This window comes from Microcaecilia unicolor, chromosome 2 (assembly GCF_901765095.1).
Source record: "Microcaecilia unicolor chromosome 2, aMicUni1.1, whole genome shotgun sequence".
Lineage (NCBI taxonomy): Eukaryota > Metazoa > Chordata > Amphibia > Gymnophiona > Siphonopidae > Microcaecilia > Microcaecilia unicolor.
In genome coordinates, this window is record NC_044032.1 from 433,134,799 (window position 1) to 433,161,967 (window position 27,169).

Here is a 27,169-nt window from a genome sequence, read left to right on the forward strand (position 1 = left end):
TCGCGGCTTAGTAAAAGGACCCCTTCATTTCTTTTTTTTGTGGACTTTTAATTTGGGCCAATTTGAGCACCCCAATCATTTTTAAAAAGTTTGCTCCTACGGGCATGTTTGAAGGAGAACCTTTGTTCGACCAGGAAGTGCTCCCTGTGAAAGGCCTGCCCTCTCTGAACATAGCAAAGGGTTGTGGTTAGGTTTGAGATTGGGAAGTACATAAGTACATAAGCACCGCCTTACTGGGAAAAGGGTCCCATCAAGCCCAGCATCCTGTCTCTGACAGCGGCCAATCCAGGCTTCAAGAACCCGGCAAACCCCCCCCCCCCCCCCCCCCCTTACACTGGAGCTTTATGCCTTTCAGATATATCATCTCTCTAAATAAAACTAACATTACACTAATATTTGAGAAAATCCTGTAAATTGAGCCTGTGACCAGTAATACTAATTCTGATCTTAAACTTGACTGGTGTTAGAAACAGCAGGTTGAGGTGGTTAAAATCTCCCCATGCAGTCAGTAGTGGCATGCCACCTGTTGTAGTCACTCATTTAAAAATGTATTGTAGGGTACCTACAACAAGGAAACACTTTACATCCCAACAGAGGATATTTTTTTCTAACCCTGTAAGAAATATCCTTGCATAAATCTTCCCCAACCACTTTCTAAATGATGCTTCCAGGAAGAATGTGCAGTATAATGTCTGTGAAATGAAATTTATGGGCTATGCATTACAGGCATCATAAATCATTAAAAAAGGTTCATTTAAGATCCAGTAATGTCTTTACTTTCATGAGAAGATATGGTGCGTGCTGATAACTTGTTTAAACTTCTGCGCTCAGGCTAAAGCAAGCATACAGTGCACTAACCTCCCCTTTTACAAAGTTGTGCTAGCAGCTGCCGGTGCAATAATGCTGACATAGCCCATTCAAAGTGAATGAGCTGTGTCGGCATTGCCGCATGGTTTTGTTAAAAGGGGGAGGGTAAGTCTTTCATCACAGACCTCTCTCCACAGACATTTTCTATCTATGTCATATTTCCCTTTTTGTAAATATGGTGCCAAGCAGGTAGGCAAGCTTGAGCCCAATTATCTGCTCTGAATATCAAAGTAAAATTCTATGCTCAAATATTTGATCCTAAGTGAAAAAAAAAAAAATCTTGCTTTATTATATATTGAGCCCTATTGTGAGTCCAGGGCACTGAGATTGGATTGAGATGAATCATGCAGTTGTTAATGTTGTAATGGCCCATCCAGTCTGCCCATCCTCAATAACCACTAACTCCTCCTTTTCCCAAGAGATGCCACATGCTTAGCTCACGTTTTTTTGAATTTGACACAGTCTCCACCAGGAGGCCATTCCACGCATTCACAACCCTTTCCGTGAAAGAGTATTTTCTTAGATTCCTCCTCAGCCAATTTCCTCTTAACTTCATCCTATGCTCTGTCATTCCAGAGTTCTCCTTCAATTGGAAAAGGCTCTCCTCCTGCACATTAATGCACATAAACATCTCTATCATATCCCCTCCCTCCCGCCTCTCTTCCAGCGTATATATGTTGAGGTTTATAAACCTTTCCTTACATGTTTTATGACGGAGACTGCTTACCAATTTTGCAGCCTCCCTCTGGACCGACTCCATCCTGTTTATATGTTTCTGTAGGTGCGGTCTCCAGAATTGCATGCAGTACTCTAAATGGGGCCTCACCAGGGACTTATACAAGGGCACTATCACCTCTTTTTCCCTGCTGGTCATCCCTCACCTTATGCACCCAAGCATCCTTTTGACTTTGGCTGTTGCCTTACCTACATGTTTGGCCACTTTAAGGTCATCAGACACAATCCAATCACCCCCAAGTCCCATTCTTCTTCTGTACACAATTATCAGACCATTCTTTGAGCTTCGCCAGATCCTTCCTCATGCTATCCACACCCTCCATGGTGTCCACCCTATTACAGAGTTTGGTATCTTCCACAAAAAGACAGACCTTCTGCAATATTGCCCACAACGATGTTAAAGAGAGCTGGCCCGAGGACTGATCCCTGTGGCACACCACTGATAACATCCCTTTCCTCAGAACAAGCTCCATTTACCACTACCCTGTGTCTCTACTCCCACTTAACCAGTTTTTGACCCAGGCAGTCACTTTTGATCCATACCGAGGGCACTCAATTTGTTTATCAGGCACCTGTGCGGAACCGTGTCAAAGGCTTTGCTAAAATCCAAGTACACCACATCTAGTGCCCCTCCCACATCCAACTGTTTGGTCACCCAGTCAAAGAAATCAATAAGATTTGTCTGGCACGACCTGCCTTTAGTGAAACCATGCTGCCTCGGGTCCTGTAGCAGTGGTGTAGAATGAGTAGAAGTAAATCGATTTTTTACTCGTTCCAAAAGTACAAAGGCAAGGGACACTCAAGGAAGTTACATGGAAATACTTTTAAAACAAATAGGAGGAAATATTTTTTCACTCAACGAATAGTTAAGCTCTGGAACTCTTTGCTGGAGTAGGTGGTAACAGCGGTTAGCGTATCTGGGTTTAAAAAAGGTTTGGACAAATTCCTGGAGGAAAAGTCTACAGTCTGCTATTGAGACAAACATGGGAAGAAACTGTTTGCCCTGGGATTTGTAGTATAGAATGTTGCCACGATTTGGATTTCTGCCGGGTACTTGTGACCTGGCTTGGCCACTGTTTGGAAAACAGGATACTGGCCTAGATGGACCATTGGTCTGACCCAGTATGGCTACTCTTATGTTCTTATGTTCCATTAGTTTACTCACCACCAATGTCAGACTGACAGGTCTGTCATTCCCAGCCTCCTCCTTACTTCCACTCTAATGCAGAAGGTCCACATCCGCCCTTCTCCAGTCCTATGGAACTACTCCAGACTCTAAGGAAGCATTAAAGAGGTCAGACAGCGGAGCCATCAGAGTATCTCCATGTTCTTTGAGTACCCTTGAATGAATCCAATCAGGCCCCATTGCTTTGTCTACAGTCTTCTGAAAATCGGTCCCGGTCTACCATACATCCATCCCCCATTAGCATTTGTTTTCTGCAGTCCTACCCCTGGACTTTCATCCGTGAACACAGAACAGAAATAATTGGTAAGCAGGTGAGCTTTATCCTTATCTGCTTCTATGTATTCCTCCCCCTCAGCTTTGAGCCTCACAATGCTATTATGGCACTTCCTCCTGTCACTTACATATCTGAAAAATGTCTTGTCCCCCAATTTTACCATATCAGCTATCTTTTCTTCCATTTCCCTCTTCACTTTCCTAACAAATTTTCCAGCTTCTCTTAGCTTTTCAAAGTATTTTTGCCTGTCTTCCTTTTTGAGTCATCTTGTAACTTAAGAAGGCTAACCTTCTTTCCCTTACCTTTTCAGCTAATATGTTCGAGAACCAGAGCAGCCTTGTTTTCCTTTCTTTTACTTGTAGCCTTTAAAATAGCTTCTTTTAGTTTTGCCCACTGCTGTTCTACTTCCTTCAGCTGCTTCCATCCAGCTAACTCTTCCTTGAGAAATTTCCCCATCTCGGCAAAGTTAGTTTGTTTGTTTTTTTTTTTAAATCTAGGATCTTCAATCTTGAGTAAGCCCTCTCCTTCTTTGTTTCAATATTGAACCACACCATTCAGAAGGAGACATGATTTGGGAGAGAGGAAGTAGAGCAGGCACACAAGATGCAGAGGAAAGAGGGGTTGAAAGAGATGGAATATATCTGTCTGGGATTAGGAACAGAGGGACTGAGAGAAAGATGAGAGGAAAGAGAGGTCATGATGGGGGAAGAGACATGAAGGTGACAAAGATGAGAACTGGAATAAGGAGGTGACACTAGAAGAAAGTGAGATGAGAGAAGGTAGAGAGACAGCTATGGAGAAACAAACACATGGAGTAAAGAGAAATGAAAGAAATGAGAAGACTAGAAAAGAAAGAAGTAGGGGATGACCCAATGACTTCTAGTGGGCGGATCGATATAAGCACAATCTTGATTTAACAAGCACCAAGATGGGACCTGACGTGTGGCCGTATTTTGGCGGATAAAGCCGCCTGCTTCAGGGGTCACAAAGCATTGTAATGTATGGGTTTCTTTGTGCTTATTGCTGAGATTTAAAGACTCTTTCAATGGAGCAAATTGCTGAAATAATGCTATGGAATTAGCAGTTGCACGTCCAGCGTGTGGTAGAAGAAAATCAAACACTGCTGCCATCGAGGCGCCTTTCTACCGCATCTCATTGGCAGAAGTGTTTGATTTTCTCCTACCATTTGCTGGACGTTCAGCTGCTAATTCCATAGCATTATTTCAGCGATAAGCACCAGTGACACGGTACCCATACTTTACAGTGCTTTGTGACCCCTGAAGTAGACGACTTTATCCATCGAAACATGCCAGGTCCCATCTTAGTGCTTGTTCAACAAAGACTGTGTTTACATCGATCTGTACACTGGAAGTCATTGAGTCATCCTCTACTACTTCTTTTGTATCTTGGATACGCCATAGGGGTATTTTTTTTCCATGTTTTTCTGTATTACGGAAGACTAGAAAAAAATTCATAAAAGATGAAGAACATGAAGGCAGCAACAAAGCATAAGAGAATACCAAGAATAAGCAGAAACAGAGGATATAAGGCAAGCTATAGACAAACAAGTAAAGATTTCTGTGCTAGCTGGGATGGGTCGAGTGGAGAACAGCTGATATTTTGCCGTTCTCCTCCAGCCATATGGTCACCAGGATAAATATTTTATTGAAGAGACATGGGAGAGCAGAGGGAGTTTTGGAAGTATGTGATGCCGTGGTCAGAAAATGTTTTGTAATGAAGACCTATAGTCAAGTTTCAAATTGAAAGAGAAATAGAGAGAAACACGTTCCTTGTTCACAAAAATAAAACAATTTTCCTGCCTGGATGTGAGTGGTATAGATAGGCCAGGCTGGACTGGAAGGGATATGACTGTGGTATAGATGGGCTGTGGGTGGGAGGGGGCAGAAGAAAAGTGAGGTGGAGTAAATTGCTGGGGATGAGGTGGGGTTGGGGAGGAAGAGAGATTAGTAGGGCATTCAATGCTCTCCTAGCTCTTCTTTATTAGCCATGAGTGCTCCCAGTGTGTGCACTACCAGCTATGCATCTAAATATGGCCTGGCCAGTTGTGTCCATGACTCTACCATACTTTGTTTTTCTTTTTACAGACCTGGCCAAGTTGGGCACCCCCAATCATTTAAAAAAGTCGCCTTGTTGGAGAGTCCTGAAACACGTACAACCTTATGGTAAGAAGATGGACATCATGCCACCCTCTGAGATTCCTCTGAATCACTTGTCCCCTCCCTAGCCTCTGTGAGGAGGTGAGTCCACACTGCATATGGCTTCAAAAGGTTTGCAGCCCCCCCCCCCCCCCCCCCACTCCTGAGCCTCCAGTCACAGTAGTAGCCACTGAGCTTGCACTGCCCAAGACTTCCAGATGCCAGTGGGCCCTCCTCCTGACTCTGCATCCACACTCACTGCCCATGTCATACAAAATGGAAGTAGCCCCTGCACCTCACCTCATATGTAAAACATGGCACTACTCACACTGGAAACCTCATCATGGACTGATTCTATACCTCCCTGGGAAGAAGTCATTTCTCCACTCCCCTGAGCAAAATGGACCTGCTCCTACTGATGCTTCAGTCCCCACCGCATCCGTACCTCCTGCCATTGTCTGCTTCCAGGCCAAGGGTCCTCCCCTCCCCAACAGAGGGCTCGTTCTACTACTGCTAGCAGCACAGCTTGCTTTGCTTTCTTTCTTTTACTCATGCTTATGCAGGATGAACGAGCATTCAGCTTCTCTGGGGCTACTGACGCCAACCTTCAATGTTACTGAGGAAAGCGGAGAGTGGGGGGGAGACCAGAGGGAAAGTGATTTCTGGTTTCTACAGAGGCATGGCTAACTCAGGCCCAGAAGCCTGGTGGCCCAGAGATGGAGGAGATCCACTCCAGCAAACTGCTCTTGTTCTGCCTAAATACACTAGAAGAGGAAATAGAGAGCTGCTGCTCTGGGCCTGTCTTTGATCCTGCCACACTAGTTCCATATACCTACTGTTCTGTTAGAGCCAGAGAATGCTGGATATCCAGTTCACCTGCACCTTCTATTATACCAGGACTGTGGATAGAAATTGTTCTCTGCCTCCATCTACTGGGAGAGATACATAACATACTCATCTAGACTGGTCTGGCAGGATACAAAGGAACAAAAGTCAAATTGAAAAGGAAGCAGAAGCAGCAACACATCTCTCCTTTTCTCACCTGCAACAATGTGAGCACGGTACTAGGAGGAAGACAGTGGCATACAGCACCTTGGTCCACCTCCTCTTCCACTCTGCAGCGGGGGGAGGATTAGAGAGGAATACAGGGAGAGAGGGAGGGAAAAAGAGCAGGAATAATAAGGAGATGGAGGACTGGGGAGAAGGAGAAGGAATCCTGAACAAGAGAATGAGGTTCAGGATTAGGATTAATGACCATCGTAATCCCTTCAACCATATCCCAGCCTGCTGCACTCCTTTTTGATCCTCTCTCTCTCCCAACAACTTTCCTTTCTTTCCTTCTTCACAGGGTTAGAGGATTAGCGATAAAAATAATTGTTTTTTAAAGTTCACATCTATGTGTGACACTTCAACCTATGGTTTGATGGAAATTTGTTTTGAAATTCATTGATTTAAACTCATATTGGTTTTGTATTTCTTATTTTTAGACATCCTTGTTCTTTACAATTTCATTGTAATTCAGCTGTTTCATCTGTTCCATCCAAAGCTGATAAGTATGTTTTTAGAGTATCATTATACTTATTATACTTATTATATTCATCCTTTTTTTTGTTTTAAATTTGTTGTAATATGTTTAGTTATTTATGTCAATATATTTGTTTATTCTTATTTTCTTTTCCATGTTTTATTTTGTTTGATTTCTATTGATAACCTTTATAGACCCCTGATGCAGGCCGGTGTGGCCGAAACACGGTTCGTGTCGCGCTTTTATTGATTTTAATAAAGACATTGTTTGGGAAGACATTACATGAGAGAGGACTCTTTTTTGGATCCACTGTGTGTACCTGGTGTTCTTCATTTCTCCTGTGGAGAGATCACCTTCTGTGGTTGTTTCACTTTAAAGTTCAAATAAACCTGTTTGCAGCCTGATCTACCTCAGATTTTCATTCCAACATGGAGCTTCCTTAGCAGAATAATCATTCCATGGTCGGTGGATAGCACTCATCACGGCTGTCCTGTGATAAGTCTGTGATCTGTAATATAAGGTTGCTTGCTAAGGGTTAGAGATCTCCATGGTTTATCAAAGTACAGTTTTTATTTTCTCTCATGAAATTCAGAAACTGGCATGTTGGACAAACTGCCACATTAATTACAACAGGCATATAACTGTAAGGTATGAAAAAAGCAGGAACCATCTCAGGAGGATTTAGTACTAGAAATGCCATCTGTCATCTTTGTTTTCAATTCCTTGCTCTATGAAAGAGAAGACAATGGCCTCTTCTTATTACTTAGCACAGCAAAGTAATGAACTCACAGTACACAGCCAGACAAAGCTGCTGACTGCGATATTTCATTTGGGTTTAGAAGAAAGCACAAATTTCACACATTAACAATATAAAAGAAGCAACAGTTTTCATTCCTTGTTCAACTGAGGGAACCTTTACACTTTAGAATAAACACAATTATTCAGGTACAAAATACTGCATCCTGTTTTTCCATTGTATAGTTATAGTAAAACACTTCCAGACGAGGAAGTGTGAAGGGATCAGGAGGATGGGTTAAAACCTCTGTATTGCTCCATGGTGTGACCTCACTTTTTTTTTTTTTTTAATTACATTTGTATCCCGCGCTTTCCCACTCATGGCAGGCTCAATGCGGCTTACATGGAGCAATGGAGGGTTAAGTGACTTGCCCAGAGTCACAAGGAGCTGCCTGTGCTGGAAGTGGGAATTGAACTCAGTTCCTCAGGACCAAAGTCCACCACCCTAACCACTAGGCCACTCCTGTCTGTGTGTTTCTCTCCTGTGTGTGTCAAGCCTCACTTTGGGTTCTGTGTATTTCCTGCCTCTGTCCTGTTTATAAGGAAGCGTAGCACTTCTACCTCGTTCATAGTCTGTGTGCCTATGGGCACTTCTGCCTCTGCTCTTCTCAGTCTGTTTGTGTAGTATTGCGTTCAGTTCTGGTCGCCATATCTCTAAAAAGATATAGTGGAATTAGAAAAGGTCCAAAGAAGAGAGACCAAAATGATAAAGGGGATGGAACTTCTCTCATTTGAGGAAAGACTAAAGAGGTTAGGGCTCTTCAGCTTGGAAAAGAGACAGCTGAAGGGAGATATGATTGAGGTTTACAAAATCCTGAGTGGTGTAGAACAAGTAGAAATTAATCGATTTTTCACTCTTTCAAAAAGTACAAAGAGGAGGAGACACTAAATGAAGTTACATATGGAAATACTTTTAAAACAGATAGAAGGAAATATTTTTTTACTCAACAAATAGTTAAGCTGTGGAACTCTTTGCCGGAGGATGTGGTACAGCGGTTAGCATATCTGGGTTTAAAAAAAGGTTTGGATAAGTTCCTGGAGGAAAAATCCATAGTCTACTATTGAGAAAGACAAGGGGAAGCCACTGCTTGCCCTGGGATTGATAGCATGGAATGCTGCTATTATTTGGGTTTCTGTCCAGTACTTGTGACCTGAATTTGCCACTGTTGGAAGCAGGATACTGGGCTAGATGGACCATTGGTCTGTCCCAGTATGGCTATTCTTATGTTATTACGTGTTAAGATAAACTTTTTTGTTCCTTTCTTACTATTACTACTACTACTATTACTATTTATCATTTCTATAGCACTACTAGACATACGTAGCACTGTACACAAAACACATATGAGAAAGTCCCTGCTCAACAGAACAATCCATTCAAGACAGACAAACAGGACAAATTAGGGGTTAGGGAATTACTTATTGATGGAATGATTAAACAGACATGGTACTAAACAGGTGAATAGAATTTAGGAGTTGAAAGCAGCTTCAAAACATAGTAACATAGTGACAGCAGAAAAAGACCCGTATGATCTATCCAGTCTGCCCAACAAGATAAACTCATATGTGCTACTTTATATGTATACCTGACCTTGATTTGTATCTGCCATTTTCAGGGCACAGACTGTGGAAGTATGCCCAGCACTAGTCCTGCCTCCCAACCACCGGTGCTGCCACCCAATCTCTGCTGAGCTTCTGAAGGATCCATTTCTTATGAACAGGATTCCTTTATGTTTATCCCACGCATGTTTGAATTCCATTACCGTTTTCATCTCCACCACCTCCCTCCTTCCTGACATTTTTCTTGAGTCTGCCCCCCTTCAACTTCATTTCATTTCATGTCCTCTAGTTCTACCGCCTTCCCGTCTCCGGAAAAGGTTCGTTTGCGGATTAATACCTTTCAAATATTTGAACGTCTGTATCATATCACCCCTGTTTCTCCTTTCCTCCAGGGTATACATGTTCAGGTCAGTAAGTCTCTCCTCAGACATCTTGTAACACAAATCCCAAACCATTTTTGTAGCTTTTCTTTGCACCGCTTCAATTCATTTTACATCCTTTGCAAGATATGGCCTCCAAAACTGAACACAATACTCCAGGTGGGGCCTCACCAATGATTTGTACAGGGGCATCAACACCGCATTTCTTCTGCTGGTCACACATCTCTCTATACAGCCTAACAACCTTCTGGCTACTGCCACCGCCTTGTCACACTGTTTTGTCACCTTCAGATCCTCAGATACTATCACCCCAAGAACCCTCTCCCTGCCTGTACATATCAGACTCTCACCGCCTAATACATACGTCTCCCGTGGATTTCTACTCCCTAAGTGCATCACTTTGCATTTCTTCGCATTGAATTTTAATTGCCAAACATTAGACCATTCTTCTAGCTTCTGCAGATCCTTTTTCATGTTTTCCACTCCCTCCTGGGTGTCTACTCTGTTACAAATCTTGGCATCATCCGCAAAAAGGCAAACTTTACCTTCTAACCCTTCGGCAATGCCACTCACAAATATATTGAACAGAACTGGCCCCAGCACCGATCCCTGAGGCACTCCACTACTCACCTTTCCCTCATCATAGTGAATTCCATTAACCACCACCCTCTGGCGTCTGTCCATCAACCAGTTCTTAATCCAGTTCACCACGTCGGGTCCTATCTTCAGCCTGTCAAGTTTATTCAAGAGCCTTCTGTGGGGAACCGTGTCAAAAGCTTTGCTGAAGTCTAAGTAGATTACATCTATAGCACGTCCTTGATTCAATTCTCCGGTCACCCAGTCAAAGAATTCAGTGAGATTCGTTTGGCATGATTTACCTTTGGTAAAACCATGTTGTCTCGGATCTTGCAACTTATTGGCTTCCATGAAGTTTTGTAATGAAGGCCTATAGTCAAGTCCCATGAAGCCAATAAGTTGCAAGATCCGAGACAACATGCTTACCTAGTTTAGAATGCTGCCAGGCCAGTTCCTCAGTGCTGCACATCGTGCCCCTTCTGACAGGAAGACATCAAACGAGATAGGATACAGCAGAGCTGGAGCACAGGCCTATGGAGGCAGGCCTTGGTCAGCACTGCAGTGGTGGCGGACTTTGTGGGGAGGTGGTGGCAGAAACAGCAATAGTGGTGGGGGTGACAGTGGACTCAAGGGACAATGAAGGTGAATATGGTGCTGGCAGGACCAGCAATGGCAGAATGCCCGAGGGAAGGGGGCGCTGGTACACAAAGCAGATGGTCACCAGCAACCCTAGCTCTGTCCCTGAAACCACTGATAAAGAGAAGAAAGGCATTTTTTTCAGCTGGATCAATTTTTTTTCAAGCCCTTATTTCTGAACATAAAAGAGAGATCAGATGTCCATTTTTTGCTTCATACCACAGAAATTAAAAAGAGATTAACTATCCTTCCCCAGACAACTGCATCGCTGAATACAAGGCCTAAAATTTGTGTTCAGGCTTTAGAAGCTTTATAAATTTTTGTGTGGAGACGGCATAAAGGGTGCACACTGAACTTAGGTGGCACAATTTGCTCTTTATACTGCAAGAAAGCATTAACAAGCCAAATTTAAATTACTGTATATACTCAAATATAAACCCATCTGAATATAAACTGAGATAGCACTGTCCCCCTTTTCTTAGGGGAAAAATGTTAACTTAATACAAACCAAGAGTTTATATGCCAGCATTCTTCTACTTCCATCCTTCTTCCATTGTATTTGGCATTCCCCCTTTCCCTCTCTCCTCCCCCCCCTATGATGACTTTCCTCCACTGCAGCCACCGTCGCCCCCCCTCCAAGCCAGCAGAGCTCCCGCTTACTCAGGCCTCCTGAACAAGCAGAGCTCCCACTTACTTCTGCCCTCTCCCCAAGCGGATGAGCTCCCCTCCCAGACCCACTAGTAGGCCCCCTAGGCCTATTGTACCACCCTTATGTCATATTGGGGCAGGAGCAATCCCCACTTGCTCCTGCTCCTGCTGTCTCTGTAGTAAACATGGCTGCCATGACTTCTAGCAGCAGTCTCATGAGATTGCCACTGGAGATCACGGCAGCCATTTTGGAATTGGAGCCAGCACGGGAATGCAGACTTAAGCTAGTATTCTATAAAGGCAGTTCCACACAGAACTGCCATTTTAGAATTCGTGCTTAGCGTGAATCATCATGATGCCTAACTCTGGGCAGCCTCTACTGAATTCCCTATATGAATAGTGCCAGAATGGTCAGTAAAGATTTTCATGACATTATTTAAATAGTGCCACCGAAAGTCAGTGGCTGGTCCCAGGAACAGCTCCTACTTGGATAAGCACAGCTGAATATCAATCCATTTAAGAAGAGAGAAGCATCGAACTGTACAGCAAAATAGTATCTACTATTAAAGAAATGCATTTAAATCCAATTCTTGATTGAGGCCATATGGATGAACAGTATTCAAAATAAAAACATATAATATCTGGCCTTTGTGCCACTCTCTCCAAGAAAGTATCACACATTTCAAAATGTGGAATATGGGATCTACGGATGTGTGTCTCTTTTCCACGCAAGGTGCAACCACAGGCACATCCATTCTTTTATTTCTTATGTAATTTTTATGCTCCAAAACCCATGTGCAACTTTTTCTCTTCATTTTACCAATGTACAAAAGATCATAAGGACGCTGGATAACATAAATAACATTTACTGCATCACAGTTTGAAAAAAATGCTATAACAAAGTATTCCTGTGTAGCAGGGCGGATGAACATGTTTGTTTCAGTAACCCACTTAACACACTGGAAATGTCCTACGTTGTATTGAGAAGAGGATTTTCTAAGTGGCAAAACTGACATCATTAACTTATTTTTAAGACTTTTGCCTCCCATATATGCAATCATGGCCTCTCCTCTTCTATTAAAACATTAAGGATTATGTTCAATATGCCAGTGTTTTCTAATAATTTTAGTAATATTTCAGGCCATCTGCGAGAATCCCAAAGGACAGATAAGTTTCAAAATATTGTTTCATTAGAGCAACTTAACAGCTATGCATGTGCAACTCAAGTGTCTGGATAAGCTCTGTGTAGAGTATTTTATATGCTTACCACCTACAGACTTTTGGAGACCTCCTGCCTTCCTTAAAATGAGTAGGAAAACTGTGCACTTTACTGACAAATTTAAGCCTGGATTTATATCCTTTCAAAGATAAAAAGCAGAACCAAGGGGCATCTACCTACAGTTAAGTTTCAATGAGGGGCATTTTCGATATGACGTCTAAGTCCGACTTTGGACGTTTTACAAAAAACGTCCAAAATCTGAATAGGAAAGAAGGTCATTTTCAAAAAAGAAAAATGTCTATCTTTTGTTTTCGAAAATACTATTTTGAACAAGGTTTTGTGATTTGGACGTTTTGTTTTTTGGTCCATTTTCAAACAAAAAACATCCAAGTGCAAACCACACAAAATCAAACCATTGGGATATAGGAAGCACCAGCATTTTTAGTAGACTGGTACCCCAGACATCCCAGGAAAGCAATAGGGCACCCTAGGGGGCACTGCAGTGGACTTCATAAAATGCACCTAGGTACTCATCTCATCATTTCTTCCTTATCTTGTCTGCTGAGACCCCAAAACCCACTAGCCCCAACTTTACACCACTATCCCAGCCCTTACGGGTGAAGGGGCACCTATATGTGGGTACAGTGGGTTTCTGGTGAGTTTTGGAGGGCTCACAGTTTTCTTCACAAGTGTAACAGGTAGGGAGAGGTATGGGCCTGGGTCCACCTGTCTGCAGTGCACTGCACCCACCACTAGACTACTCCAGGGACCTGCATGATATTTTGATGGACCTGAGTATAACATCTGAAGGTGGCACAGAGGCTGGCAAGTAATGTTTTTAATCACAGTTTTGGGGGTGGGAGGGAGTTAGTGACCACTGGGGAGTAAGGGGAACCCTGATTCCCTCCAGTGGTCATCTGGTCATTTTTTGTGCCTTATTCGTTATAAAAACAGGTCTAGCTCAAAACGTCTTAGTGTTAGTCTTGGATGGTTTTGTTCTGTTTCATTATGGCTGAAAAACGTCCAAGTATTAGGAATGCCCAAATCCCACCCTGAACACGCCCATGACACGCACTTTTGACGGACTTCATAGAAAAACGTCTAAAAATTGGTTTCGAAAATACCAATTTGGAGGTTTTTGTGAGAAAAACGTCCAAATGCAGACTTATGTCACTTTTTGGACGTTTTTCTCTTTTGAAGATCAGCCCAATTGTCATTCTCACTTTTGTTTGTATTTGCATATTTTGAATCAACATCTGCATCTATTTGCCCCTCATGCAGGCTTCTGCTGAAACACTCTGAAAACAGAGCAATACATCTGTGCTGCTCAGCTGGGTCTTGCTGAAACAGTTTCTGCCAGTAGTATCTGGGCATGGGAGCCAGTAACTCTTAGGGAACTGCCAGCTAGATCCATGTTCTTTATGGCTGGTTATTATGAATTAAGATGCTTGAACCTCCATACTTAAGAAGACAGTAAATACTTTCAAAACTACTTTCTCTTAAATCACCTACTGTTAGTCCAGTATTAAACATAAGCTATATTTCCAATCTGACCCGTATCCACTCTTCCCATATCTTGATTCAATCCACTGAATTTCTTGAAGGATCATCAGATTTTGTATTTCTCTAAGTGTGGATTTAGGTCGATAGTACCAAAAATTCCCACCCCTGGATCTAGCATCTTTCCGTGTGCCCCCATTCTCCAAATGTTCAGCAGGGTGCCAGGAGCGGAAGTGCTACACTCAGGCCTCCCTTGGCTGACCCCGGCATCTTCTCTCTTCCATGGCCTGCCATAGGAAGTTACATCAGAGGAGGTTGTATGTGGCAGAAGAATGGCAACAGGAATGGCCAGAAGAGGCCTGTGTGTAGTGCTTCCAATACTGGTGACTTACGTTTGGAGGAACACGGGAATGGGGGGGGTGATGCCAGATTTGTGGTGGGGGAGAGGGAAATATGACACCTAGCGCTAGTTGTTGCCCTTCCAGTATCTCTTAGATTGGAAAGTTCTTTGAAAGCATTAAAGAAAAAAATACAGACTTTTCTGTTTCAGGAAGCTTTTAACTAATTCTTAATGCTTCGTTCCTGCGTCTGTCTCCTCCTGGGGCACTGCAAAATTGTTGCTGGTTCTGCTGCTAATTTGGCTGTCTGCCACTTTACCCTAACGTTTACATTTAGTACTGTACTTAATTTTCTTTGAATCTACATTTTATTGTAAACCTAGAAAGACCTCTGAAAAGGTGGTATATCAACCATTTAATAAACTTGAAAGAAAGAAAGAAAAATACTAAAAGCCAATCACTTTTTTTTTCATTTAGAAGCTGGGGTCTGCAGTGTGTCCATATTGTATGTCACAGTTACAGGATTCAGTTACAAGAAGACACTGATTTTTCAAGTTTGATGGTTCTCAAACCACCACCAAGAGCCAATCCTGACTGAGCTCAAAGCCCCAAAGAGGAAGAGGAAGCCGTCTGCCCAAACAAAACTTCTTCACAACTGTGCAGAGAAAGTTCTACTGATGCTCTACATCTGTTTCCACTTTTGACAGTTTTTATACAAAGCGCTATTTCAGTCTTTTGAAGCAATATTTGATGAAGTTCAGACTAAGTGTTCGAACTCTGGCTGCATTTTCTCAGTTTACATCTGATATTCTCTACATTGCTGCTAAGGAACTGAAATAAAGAGCAACTGCAGCAGTTTAGTGCTTTCTGCATAGCTGTATGTCACACTATTTAGCTAACAAGAAAAATGTACTAATTTTTTACCCTCAAAATTCTCAAAATGATAAAATAAATGGGTAATAATGCAAACAAGAAATCTTTTTTTCTAATCAAAGTGTGTTCATCCTTACATGTGTTGGACTAAAAATGTCTCAATGTGTACACTCGGTGAGACACTGATGAACCTTTTAGACTTTTTTCACATTTTTAAACACTCCAGAGTTTCAGATGGACCAGCACAGAATTTAAAAAGGACTTCTGTTTCTTCTATGTAAAATAAAATAGTAGGCCTCCAAATAATATCTGTAACTTTTATTTGGTTTTAATTATTTATTCAGACTTGTTAATTGCTTCTATATGAATGGCTGAAGTAATTTACAACACAGTAATAAACATAACATATTTAAAAATTTAAATCCCACTCCTGTGATGGGAAGTTATAGGAAGGAAGCAACAAGACTACAGTAAAGTTTGCAGCAGTCATTTTTGCTGAGGAACTGGAAGGGGCAGGAGCTAGTGGAGTGTGCTGTTGCCCCAGAGACCACTAGACCATCAGGGCAAATAAGTAGGCCCAAAGCAGCCTTCTGAGACGGGGGCGGGGGTGGGGGTGGGGGACGGACTGCTGCTGCTTCAGAGGACCTACGTACACCAGGATACTGTACAACACTTATGCAGGTCCTGGCTGATATTCAACCAGGACTCGTATGAGGATCTTATGCGGTTCCTGGCTGAATATCAGTCGGGACCTGCATAAGTGTCAGCTGCCTGGATATTCAGTGCTGGCAAGGATACTTTAGCTGCTGGTGGTCAGTATTAAAAAATTACTGACTACCACTGGTTGAATATTGACTAGGAATGAATCTAACAGCTGATTTGCTATATGGTATTCATTATCCCTCAATGTTGGAACAGGTACAGAGGAGCTTAAACTGACTTACTTTTTTGGCTCCATTCTTGATGACCCAAATCAATGTAATAAAGATGCTCCCTTGTATTATACCAGTTGACTATTTTGTGCAATTAGATAGGGTCCTGCTCCAAATTTATATGGAACAGAAGATGATTGCGTGTGGCTTTGAAAGTATTAAAGCTGAGTAGGGCAGAAGGGGGTCTAGCTTTTCCACAAAAATGAGAGAACCAGGAGAAACAACATCTGCATTAGAGGGACCCCTGAAAGTGAGCTTTAAGTGGACTGTATGGATATTGAGGACAATTCTATTACAGGTTGTCAAAATGTAGGCACCTATCTCAAGTGGGCTGTGATCCTATTCTATACATGTTCTTATAGAATACTAGTGTAAGACATTTAGGCACATGCACTTTTGCCAGGCCTATGGTTGGTATAAAAGCATTCACCTAAATGCCAATTTAGAAGCATTCTGTAAACTAAGCATGCACATGTTGGTCCCTCTCCTGGGTGAGCTGCTTTTATTTACATGCTATGCCATTTGCACAATTAAATTATAGAATACTGTTTAGCTCTCATGGATGACAGTATTCTATAAACCCAAGCATGCAAATAGTGCTTAAATTTAGATGATCTGTTATAGCAGGGGTGGGCACCTACAGTCCTCGAGGGCCACAATGAATATGCATGAGATCTACAGTATTTGCATATAATGGAAGCACATCACACCCTTCCTGCAAAAGCAACACTGGCTACCAGTACCTTACAGGGCTAAATTTTAAACTCTATGTTTGATTTTCAAGGTCCTCAGACAAAATAGGCAGAGTACCTAAAGAATAAGTTAGCCCACACACCTTTTAAGACCTCTAAGGCCTTCTCAAGGATCATCACTATCTGGACCTTCTTCAAAAGAAATTGTACAATGTGATACCCGCAAGCGAGCCTTTAGCCCCCATGCTCTGGAATTTACTCCCACAGGGGCTACGTATAACTCAAGACTACCTCTACTTCAGAAAGAAAGTTAAAGCCTGGCTCTTCTCCCAAGCTTTTAATACATAGGGTGACTGATTATACACTCATTCTGTACCTGGACTAGCTTGCCACATACACTGTAACTTAGGTTAGTCCCTTATCTCTTGCTTAACTATACAATGAACTTGCCTTGAGTTTAGCTAAACACCAAATTATCCCAACTGACTCCTTATCATGCATCTTGTTCCCATCATATATCTGCTCTTGATCTCTCAGCTATATGGTAAGCTGTATTGTAGAAAATCATTAGTACCATACAGTGCTTTTTTGGTAGGAAAAAAGGTACCGGTACTCTTGATGGGCGGGGCCACCACATATGGCTCTGCCACTATGATAGCCACGCCCCGTTTACCAACCATGGCGCATATAAACAGGCATCATTGAAAATATTATACCAGTATAGGAGGAAAAAATAACTTGAATTTTTTTCATTATAAATAATTTCTGTAAGATGTTACAGCTCCAGTATACCCAGTGCAAAATAAGATATCAGATGTAAATTCTCAAATTAGACATATTACAAACACTAAACTGAAAATAAAATGATTTTTTCTGAAGGGAGTAGCAAGATGGCGACCTGAAGCTTGCATGCTGAGCAGCCCCGCTGTACTCTGAAGTTTTCTACTTACCTAAATTTCTTCTTTAAAAATTATGCCCCATTCAAAGAGGAAGGAGACGGCTAAAGGCCAACCGCCAATGGCCAGAACTTCATCCCCTGTTCAGCAAACTTTGGACCGCTACACGACGAGTCGTCCACAAACCGCCGGGTTAGCAAGTCCCACGTTTAGCGCCGATGAAGGAGCGTCGACGCTGTTGGGCTTGGAAACAACTATCGCCCCCGGAAATCAACCTGCCACCATGTCCTGCGAAGTATAGGAATGAGTCAGGAGTATATGCTGAAACGGAGGTCGTTAGCAGCAGAACTCAAATTGGCGGTGCTACTCCTAAACCCGCAGGGGAAGTCAGCGTGGAGTTCTTGTCTCCGGTGGAGGTCACATTGAGTTCTATCTGGAAGGCGCTTCAGGATCTAACGGTGGCAGTAACTAACACAGCTCAGGATACAACTTTACTTGTGAGTAAAATGGATAGTTTAACTGAATCCTTTGAGAATGTTAAAACTGAAACTTCACATAAAGTTCTACAGGTATAGGAAGAGGTTAAGATTATGAAATCAACAACAGACGCTCTGGTAAGAGACAAACTCTTAATCTACCGGAAAATTGAACAAATGGAGAATTATAATAGACATTCAACCTTAAGATGGTTGAACTTTCCTAGAGCTTCAGGCATGACTCCTACAGATTTCTTCAAAAAATATTTAACAGAAAATTCCACCTTCAGCTATTCTCCCATGTAATAAAATATATTATTTAACAACTCTTGCTCAAAAGGGAGTGGAACCTGTGAATGGTGGGAATTTGCCTCAATCAATGGAAATTGGATCAGAGAATCAAGATCTGTCTGCATTGCTGGAAGATTCATTGTCAGAAGTATCTATTTGAGGGATGCTTATTGCTTCGTTTGTATTTGAGCAGGACTTGAACTCAGTGATGAGATTATACTTCAAGTTCGCTTCATTACCTTTTTGTGGTCAAAGAATATGGATTTTTCCAGACGTGACTAAGGCTATGCAAGATAAAAGGAAACAATTTCTGGTATTAAGAGAGGAAACAAGGAAACTAGGTGTATCCTTTTTGTTAGTATATCCGTGCAAGTGTTTGATATGTTTCCTGGGCAATAAATATGTTTTCTATGAACCAAATCAACTGCGTACCTTTTTAGATATGAGAAACTATCCAGTGGACCGATGGGGACTAATGATTTAATTGAATAATTAGTGGGGATATTCAGGGTTAAGCCATTTTCTTTTGTAAAAAAAAATTTTCAATGTATAATTGATCTCCTTGTCTTATCCCACTCCCCCCTCAATTTGTGGTCTCAGAAAGAGTGAACTGAATTACCTGATTGTAATAATTTTCTTTATATTAATTTCTCTGTATTTCATGGCAAGTTTATTTTATTACTTGTAAAATTTAAATTGCTACAAATATAAATTTAAAAAAAGCTTTTTTTCTACCTTTGTTGTCTGCTGACTTTGTTTTTCTGATCATGTCGGTCCCAGTCTCTGATTCTGCTGCTCTCTATCTGTTCCCTTAACTCCATTTCCAGGGATTCCTTTCAATTTATTTCTTTACTTTCCTCCTTTCTTCATGTCTTGCTCTACATTCATAGGTAAAAGCTGGGTCCTCCACAGACTTGACTGGAGGAGATATAGAGTGGATCCAGTTTTTGCCTATTTTCTGCATCCATGTGCAGTTTTTATCCTCTTTTCCCTTTCCCTCATCTCCGTCAGTATGCATCTCCTTCCTATTCTTCCCTCCCCTCCATCCATATGCATCTCCTGTCCTTCCTTTCTCTTCCCTCTCATCCATCCATCCATGTCCAGCATTTCTCCTCTCTCCTCCCCTCCATCCATGTTCATCACACTTCCTCCCTTTCCCTCTCCTCCATCCTTCATCTCACTTCCTCTCTCTTCCCTCCCCTCCATCCATGTCCTGCATTTCAACTCTCTCTCCTCCATCCGTGTCCAGAATTTCTCGTCTCCCCTAAATCCATGTGCATCTCCTCCTCTGTCTTCACTCCCCTCCATCCATGTACAGCATTTCTCCTCTCCCCCTCCCCTCCATCCATGTTCATCACACTTCCTCTCTCTTTCCTCCTCTCCATCCATGTCCAGCATTTCAACTCTCTCCCCTCCCCACCATCCATATGCATCTCCTTCCTCTGTCTTCCCTCTCCTCCATCCATCCAGCATTTCTCCTCTCTCCCTTCCCCTCCGTCCATGTGCATCTCCTCCCTCTGTCTTTCCTTCCCTCCAACATTTCTCTTCCCTGCCCTCCAGTCCATCCATGACCAGCATTTCTTCTCTCTCCCCTTCCCTCCATCCATGTGCATCTCCTTCCTGTCTTCCCTCTCCTCCATCCATGTCCAGCATTTCTCCTGCCCTCACCTCCATCCATCCATGTCCAGCAACTCTCCTCTCTCCCCTGCCCTCCCCTCCCATCCATGTCCAGCGATTCTCCTCTCTCCCCTGCCCTCCCATCCCATCCATGTCCAGCATTTCTCCTCTATCCCCTCCCCTCCATCCATGTGCATCTCCTTCCTATCTTCCCTCTCCTCCATCCATGTCCAACATTTCTCCTGCCCTCCCCTCCATCCATGTCCAGCAACTCTCCTCTCTCCCCTGCCCTCCCATCCCATCCATGTCCAGGATTCTCCTCTGCCCTCCCCTCCCATCCATGTTCAGCGATTCTCCTTTGCCCCTATACTTCCCTCCCATCCATGTCCAGCAATTCTCCTCTCTCCCCTGCCCTGCCCTCCTCTCCATGTCCAGTGATTCTCCTTTGCCCCTATCCTTCCCTCCCATCCATGTTCACTGATTCTCTGCCCTCCCCTCCATGTCCAGCGATTCTCCTTCCCCATCCTCCCCCTCCCTTCCATGTCCAGTGACTCACCCCAGCCTACACCTGCTCCCAAACTCGTTCCAACCCCATCCCACCTGCCCACCCTCAGCTCACCAACTTTCCGTTCTGCCCCCTGCAAATCTAATATTTACCGAAGTCTCAGCGTGAACCGGCGGTAGTGAAAACAGCAAGCAGGCAGGCTCACCTCCTCGTCACTTCCCTGCCCTTTCAGCAGTGTCCCACCTTTGTCGCTTCCCTGCTCTCTCAGCGTCCCGCCTTCCTCTGATGTAATTTCATTTCTGCAAGGGTGGGACGCTGAGAGGGCAGGAAAGCGATGAAGATGGGACGCTGTGCTGAGAGGACAGGGAAGCGACGAGGAAGCGAGCCTGTCTGCTTGCTGTTTTCACTATCACCGGTTTGCACTGTGACTTCGGTAAATATTAGATTTGCAGGGGGAAGAACGGAAAGTTGGTGAGCCGGCCCTCAGAAATAAGGTGCCGGTACATACCAGCATGTACCGGCACAAAAAAAGCACTGGTACCATATCTATGTTAGTTGAATGTTCTAATGCATGCTTATGAGATGCATCATTAGTATTATGCTAACATTGTATTATATCTCTGGTATTTGAATTCCAGTGCTGTTAAATGTGTATATTTTTGATAATGTTTCACGGTAGTTCTATTATTAGGTTTCAATTTGCTGTTTTCAAGTTTACCTCTTTTATTGTATTTATATTTATTCTTGGTTATTTTACTATTGTTATGCTGTTAACAACATTGTAAGTTTTATGTTAAACTGTACCTGCTGTACACCACCTTGGGTGAATCTCTTCATAAAGGCGGTTAATAAATCCAAATAATAAATAAATAAATATTCATTGCAGATATCCTGAAAAACTGACTTGGCTGGGATGCCTCCAGGACCAGGTTTGGGAACCACTGTTATAACATATGCATAACTTTACCAACAAGGATGAGATCATGAATGCAGCAGGCAAGTTTAAATGAGAAACTGCAGCAACAAAGAATTTTGTGATCTCTCATCAGCCACATGATGAGGAGAAGAGAAATGTGGGAGGTACCTACTTTTCTCTGGTGGAAGAACTTAAAGTATAGATGTATTTTTCCATTTGGCCTCTTGCTTACTGTGAGTGGCTCTACAAAAAGGACGAAACTGACAGTGCTCAAAAAGGAAAGTTTCAAGGACCGCAATCGGGTCTTTGGCATGATATGAGCATTAGCAGCAAATCTGAGAGATTCATATCGCACTGCATGTACTCTGGTTTAGATTAAACTTCATTACACAAACTCAACCATTTGGAGACATTGCTCCCCCCCCCCCCCCCCCACCAGACCTTATCCAAAAACCAAAGTATATCATGAAATACAACACAGTCTTAATACAGTGAAAATGGGAAAAGCCTGCCTGGCTCTCACCCAATATATTCCCCTTTTCTAAAAAAAAAAAAAAAAAAAATTACTATAACTAGCAAGCCACTCAAAAATAGCACATTTGAAATACGCTAAAAAAATTCTCAACCAGGTTGAATGATCAATGTCTTTAACTCAGAAGAAAAAATGCATTCAGCAAGAGAAGCATTTACCACATCATGGATCCTCTTCTAATACTACAAGTGCCACTCTCACACAAGAGATTGTGGGCGTAGGTCAAAAAAACATACTCAGTTTCATCTTATGAACAACACAGATATCTGTGTTGGGGAGATATCTGTGCAACCTACCTAACAAGCCCTCTGGCCAAAACTTACAACCAGGTCCCCCCATCAACATTCAGCCTCCTGTCCCAAGCATCACCTATTCTCCAACACCAAGTTCAAGAACTTAAACTGTATCAATTCCACCTATGATAAGTCAGTGCTGCAAATATTTTAGAATACCAGTTTGGAAAAGAGAACAAGCTGGACTCCTACGTTATTCTACAGCAGTGGCGTAGCTACATGGGGCCACAGGGGCCTGGGCACCCGTAGATTTGGCCCTGGCCCCCCCTGTTGATGACCCTCTCGACCCCCCCTCCCGCCGCTAACCCCCCGCTGCCGTTGGCTACCTTTGCTGGCGGGGGACCTCAACCCCCGCCAGCCGAGGTCCTCTTCTTCCGGCGCAAGGCTTCGTTCTGTTTCTGTGAGTCTGCTACCTTCTCCCAACCCCATTATCAGACCTTTCTCCCATAATCAGCTCCCTTTCCCCTAGTCAGCCTCCTCCTCACATTCCCACCATCTGCCTGAGTTAGCTCCTTCTCCCATCCCCAGTCTCCTCCTTCCAGTCCCAGCATCAGACCTTTTTAACATAATGCGCCCTTCTCCCATCCCCCATCCCTACCATCTGCCAGTTAGCCTCCTTCTTCTTTCTCCAGCACCCTTGTCTCTCTGCCCCTCATCCTTCATCTTTCCTTTATCTCGCTATTATCTGCTTTCTGTATGCAGCATTTTCTTTCTCTCTTCCTTGCTCCTCCCCCCCCCTAACATGGTTAATCATATTTCCTTTCCTACGCTCCTCATGTGGTTCTGCATTTCCCATGTCTCCTCTGTGCCTCCTCCCATCCAGTATCTCTCTCTCTCTCTCTCCTGCCTCCCCAGCCCCTCCTTCTTCCCCCCCACCCCTACCCACCATTTCTCAAGCCTCTTTATTCATGTGATCGCGCTGCATATGTTCACAGTAAATTAAGAGGACGGGCTGTGTGTTTCAGAGCGTGGCTCCACGCTCTCTTTCTCTTCATTTACTATGGTGTGATCATGGGAATCAAAAGGTTTGAGGGGAAGGGGTTGATTGGGGAGAAGGGGTTGGGGAGGCATGAAGAAGAGATGCTAGAATGGAGGGGCTAAAGAGGAGAGAGATGGGAGATGCTTGACCATGAGGGGCAGGGGCAGTATTCCCTGTGGAACTTTAAAAAAGAAATGCCTGTCCATGCAGAAAAACTGCTTTGAGGGGATATTAGTAGGGTCTTCTCCTATCTGCCTAAGTGCCACTGAAGGAGTCCCTTAGAGTTTAATAAGGAGGTGGGCATTGATATGCAAAACAGCAGTGTTACAATGTTGTGTGCTGGTGTAATGTTGCAATAGATGTTTTTGTAATGAATATTTATCTATGATACTAAATAAAAATAAAAATAAAATAATTACAAAAATAAAATAAATGTTTTCAATGAAGACATGATTAATTTCCCAAAAGGATCATTTAACACATGTATAAAACATTTCTGGCTGCACCTGGTTACCTTGGAAGACCAAACACTCTATGAGCTGTACTTACAGGAGGACCTGTGAAGAAAAAGAAAAAGAAAAAAAAATTACATTAATATCTCTGGTTAAATACATATGCAAAAGCTGTATGTGCCACAAATGGAATTATGATCTTAGCTAAAATCAGCAAATATACATTCACATTAAGGCAATTCTAGAATTTGGCTCCCACACTTATGCATCACTTACACACATCAAAGGTGCCAAATGGTCAGCTATATGTCTGAGGGGCCTTTTTACTAATCCACGGTAAAAAGTGGCCTGCGCTAGTTTTGGCGTGTGAAATTTGCATGTGCTGGGCCACTTTTTACTGTGGCGGGAAAAAGGCCTTTTTTTAGATGTGGCAGTAAATGCCCGTGTGCTAATATTAAAATAAGTGCATGACTATTTACTGCCTAGACCCTTACCGCCACCTCTTTAGCAGGCGGTAAGGGCTTATGCACTAACCCTGCGGTAATTGAGCAGCACACGGCAATGTGGCCATGCTGCCGATTACCACCGGGAATGCCCTCCGCTGTAGAAAATAGAAAATTATTTTCTACCGTGGGAAACTGTGAGCACCAACTTCAGAACTACTGCCGGGCTCCCATACTACCCCAGCAGTAAGGCCGATTTGGTACACGCTGTCCTCACGGTAGCCCTACTACACCTTTGTGAAAGGGCCCCTATGTACTACTACTACTACTATTTAGCATTTCTATAGCGCTACAAGGCATACGCAGCGCTGCACAAACATAGAAGAAAGACAGTCCCTGCTCAAAGAGCTTACAATCTAATAGACACAGGCACTGTTCTGTAAGGTCATATCTAAGTACCTTAACGCATAACTGCAAAGGGAGTGTACATAAGGCAGGAGAATGGCAGGCTATGGGCATGTCACCAACTTGCACACATACTTTATAGAATACTATAAGTTATGAGCTTTACATGGTGCACTTATACACGCTCACTCATGCCAGCCAAACAGCTGGTGTAAATGGTCATGCCTACATTTAGGCACACCCATTTGGATTTACGCTAGTATTCTATAACAGTATCTTGGTGCACACATGCCGTTATAAAATCAACGTTTAGTGCACGGAATTGTTGGTGCACCTACCTAGAAGCAACAATCGTTCCTCCCCTAGTGTCTGTAAAGGATTTTTCCTTCCTTCAGAAGAGTATTGAAACAAGTACATATGGCAAAGGTACAAGGGGGGAATTCATCAAACAGTGTTAGGGCATTAATGCGACTTAAATGGCCCTAACACTGCTTGACTACATATACCACAGTGATATTTAAGTTGCCATGAGTTATAGCGCTGTACACTTGAACATGAAGAGACAGTCCATATGCAAAACATTTCTATTTTGCATCTCATTACTAGGTAAGTACCATAACGTGACTTGCAGTGGTACACCACAAGTCATGTGATGGCCCAGAAATCACTTAAAATATCTCCATGGCTTTGCGGCCCGATGCTCCTGGGCACATGGAATAGTACTGCTTGTGAAGTGCCTTGCAAGCAGCGTTATTCTTTTTCCACAGAATTTCTGTGGGGGATCAAGGTGTGGTAACACGCAATCTTTTACTGCACCTTGATGAATTCCCCCCTAAATATGCTTTTGACTGAAATACAGGTAGCTAACTTGAACACATGATTCTCTTAAAGCAAGGATTAAATGTTCTTTGTGCTTCTCATGCAATCCCATGTTACAGCCAGAAAAAAAAAACAGAAAAAACTGCTCAATCCCCTTTCTTTGCTTAACCCTCAAAGGTGCAGCATTAATTTCAAGGAGCAACATCAGTGACCATCATATATCATTGCTACCTGCAAAATTACTGATTGTTTTGTGACCCTGGTCCCAAATGTGTGTCTATTATAATAATTGCAGTGTTGAACCATAAAACCATGACCTTAAGAATGATGACATCACCGGTGACTTATAGCGAGTATAAATTGTGAACTTTATATTGGGATGTATCTTGGGTTTTGGCAAGGATTTTCTACGAGAGAGGCCCGACAAAGCAGATCTCAATAAATTACTCTCATGAAGGGAGCAAATGCACTATTTTACTCTTAGACCAACTGGCCTAATTATTCTAGGAGTTCCTAAAAGAAATATGGGACTCAAGCACATAAAATCACTTCTTCGGAGCCTCAGCCTTTAAATCAGTTCAGTTATGGATTTTACTGATAAAGAGACCATAAGGTTTTGCTCCATCCGGGAATTGCAGAGGTCTCTAGTGGATGTACCAGAGTAATGGATTGTGACATTTTGGAACAAGAGGCCAGCTTTCCTGCAGTTAATTGACAATGGTAGGAGAAGACACTTCTTGGACACAGGACCTAGAGAGAGAAGGAGTGGAAGCACTAACAGGGCCTACAACGCTGATGCACTTGCCACAAGTGGTAACTACAAAGGGGAACTAAACCACCATCATATCCTTCTGAGGAGAAAGAGAAGAAGTGTTGAAATATTTTATTTTATCTTATTTAAAAATGTATATTCATATGTTAAAACAAAAATAATAATAAGATCAGTGAAATCCATATTCTGCAAAGCAGCCAGATTCATAATGTAAGCAGAAAATTTATTGTTGTGTAGATTGCTCAGGGAAAGATCAAGCCTGGAGGAACAGGAGGGGATTCAAGTACAGTCCCTGACATCCACAAGGATAAAGAGATCTAGCAGTAGCAGTCCCATCTGGAAAAGTACAGCATAGATAAGGACTTCATCAGAGAGTGTTGATGAACTAGCTAAAGAGACCAGCAGAGCAACTTCCATCTGGAGGTGGGGCCCAGAGAAAGGAAAGCAGTAAAAGGACTTTTGCCAAGGATCTCTACCCAGATATTGCGTTATAGCGTGTCCCTAAGGAAACCTGCTTGAGACGGTGAGTGTTGAAATTTATTTTTCTACCTCTGCCTGTATGTAATTGATTTTGTGCATTGTCCGATGTTTTTTTTTTTGTCTGACAAATCCAATTTAGGTAAACCCTGTGGTTCAGAACTAATACTTCTGGCCTGGACTGACTTATGAAAGGAGATAAGTACATAAGTACATAAGTGTTACCATACTGGGACAGACCGAGGGTCCAACAAGCCCAGTATCCTGTTTCCAACAATGGCTAATCCAGGTCACAAGTACCTGGCAAGATCCCAAAACAGTACAATACATTTTATGCTGCTTATCCCAGAAATAAGCAGTGTATTTTACCCAAGTCCGTTTTAATAATGGCTTATGGACTTTTC

At 42.8% G+C, this 27,169-nt stretch overlaps 1 protein-coding gene across 1 annotated transcript in view; it reads right to left on the bottom strand.

The window, feature by feature from the left end:
- Window positions 1-27,169, bottom strand: part of LOC115462122 (collagen alpha-1(XXV) chain-like) — a 323,214-nt gene that overhangs the window by 271,738 nt on the left and 24,307 nt on the right. Inside the window, exon 2 of the mRNA XM_030192160.1 lies at window positions 23,947-23,954. The gene's annotated coding sequence lies outside the window, so the exon portion shown is untranslated. The remainder of the gene's footprint in view (window positions 1-23,946; window positions 23,955-27,169) is intronic.